Source organism: Neophocaena asiaeorientalis, unplaced genomic scaffold (genome assembly GCF_003031525.2).
Source record: "Neophocaena asiaeorientalis asiaeorientalis breed wild unplaced genomic scaffold, Neophocaena_asiaeorientalis_V1.1 scaffold521, whole genome shotgun sequence".
Taxonomy (NCBI): domain Eukaryota; kingdom Metazoa; phylum Chordata; class Mammalia; order Artiodactyla; family Phocoenidae; genus Neophocaena; species Neophocaena asiaeorientalis.
Window position 1 is genome coordinate 2,052,776 of NW_020174712.1, and position 2,607 is coordinate 2,055,382.

Consider the following 2,607-nt stretch of genomic DNA (forward strand, 5'->3'; position numbering starts at 1 on the left):
GAACCCGTGTCCCCTGAATCAGCAGGCGGACTCTCAACCACTGCACCACCAGGGACGCCCCAATATTTGTATTTTTATTGCCACTACCTAAAACAGTGACTAACAATATACTGGGTGCTCAAAATTATCCTACTGAATAAATTTATTGCTTGAAAGAGAGCTAGGCAGACAGCAGTGTTTTAAAACCGAAGGAAGAAGATAACCTACGGAATGGGAGAAAAACATCTGTAACTCATATATCTGACAGGGGTCTAGTAACTAGAAGATCTAAAGAACGCTTACAAAAAAAAAAAAAAAAAAAAAAAAAAGTCTATACTATCCAAAGCTAGCTATAGATTCAATGAAACTCCTAACAAAATTTCAATGGCGTTTTTCACAGAAATAAGAAAAACAATCCTAAAATTCATATGGAACCATAAAAGATCCTGAATAGCCAAAGCAATCGTGAGAAAGTAGAACAAAGCTAGAGGCATCACACTTCCTGATTTCAAATTTTATTTGAAAGCTATAGTAAACTAAACAGTATGGTAGTGGCATAAAAACAGACACACAGACCAATGGAATAAAGTTGAGAGCCCAGAAATTAACCCACACTATGTAATCAACTGACATTTGACAAGTGAGCCAAGAATACTCAATGAGGAAAGAATAGTCTCTTCAATTAATGATAGGAAAACTGTATCTTCCTATACAAAAGAATAAAACTGCACCCCTGTCTTACACCACTCGCAATAATTCAATTGAAATGGATTAAAGACTTAAATGTAAGACTCAAACCCATAAAACTCCTAGAAGAAAATATAGGGGAAAAGCTTCTTGACATTGGTGTTGGTGATAATTTCTTGGATACGACACTGAAAGCACAAACAACAAAAGCAAAAATAAACAAGTGGACTACATCAAACTAAAAAGCTTCTGCACAGCAAAAGAAACAATCAACCAAATGAAAAGGCAACCTATAGGGCTTCCCTGGTGGCGCAGTGGTTGGGAGTCCGCCTGCCGATGCAGGGGACATGGGTTTGTGGCCCGGTTCGGGAAGATCCAAAAAAAAAAAAAAAAAAAAAAAAAAAAAAAGGCAACCCATAGAATGAGAGAAAATATTCACAAACCATCAATCTGATATGGGGTTAATATCCACAATATATAAGGAGCTCAACATTTCAATAGCAAAAAACAAACAATCCAATTTAAAAATGGGCAAAGGGCCTGAACAGTCATATTTCTAAAGACGACATACAAATGGCCAACAGGTACATGAAAAGATGTTCAATGTCACTAACCATCAAGGAAATGAAACTCAAAACCAGGACATGTCACCTCAGACCTGTTCAAATGGCTATTACCAAAAAAGACAAGCGATAACACGTGTTGGCAAGGATGTGGAGAAAAGGGGACCCTTGTGCACTGTTGGTGGGAATGTTAAATTGGTACAAATATTATGGAAAACAGTATGGTGGTTCCTCAAAAAATGAAAAATAGAACTACCATATGGCCCAGCAATCCCATTCTGGGTATATATCTGAACGAAATTAAATCACTGTCTCAAAGAGATATCTGCACCCCCATGTTCACTGCAGCATTATTCACAATAGCCAAGACATGGAAACAACCTAAATGTCTATTAAAGAGTGAAAGTATAAAGAAAATGTGGTACGTATATACAATAGAATGTTACCCATAAAAAGAAGGAAATCGTGCCATTTGCAACGACATACAAAGACCTTGAGGGCATCACATTAAGTGAAATAAGTCACAGAAAGACAAATACTGTATGTTCTCACTTATATGTGGAATCTAAAAAACCAAAATCATAGAAACAGAGTAGCATGATGGTTGCCAGGGGCTGGGGGTGGGGGAATTAAGGAGATGCTGGTTTAAGGGTACAGACTCCCAGTTATAAGATAGCTATAAGATAAATAAGTTCCGGGGATCTAATGTACAGTATGGTGACTGTACCTAACAATTCTCTATTATATTCTTGGAGGTTGTTAAGAGAGTAGATCTTAAACGTTATCCCCACAAAAAAAGGTAATTATGTGAGGTGATGGAGGTGTTAACTAACCTTATTGTGATAATCTTTTCATAATATATTTCTGTAATGAATCAAAACAAAAGAGAAAAAGAACACTCCACAAAGTATTAGAATTAAAGGTAAAAAAGAGTAAAAGGCAGCACTGAAGAAAATTCGTACAACAATCATTCCACTTGTTCCTGCTAGCAAAGTAGTTTTATCTGTGCACACTTTAAACGGTCTTCAAGAACATACTCCGTACATAAAAGGCAGCCAGCTAACCATACAGATTAGTTACACAGATACTACGCGGACTATCTAAGAACTGTTAGCCTGACTCCTAATCTCATGCTCTGGTCCTAGCTGGCCATTTCATGGTGGGGAGAAGGGCCCCTCTCTTGATCACTGTCAGCACTCACTGAGGGAGAACCCACGATCAGCCTTCAGAGGGAGCCTCCGACTCAGGTCTCATGCCTCCGGAGTACAGACAAGGGCTGAACTCACCCCACCAAAATTCTAGTCTGCAGGACTGGGCTATTATATATCTTTTGAGGTTCCTCATATAATTTTTTATTTTTTGCGGTACGTGGGCCCCT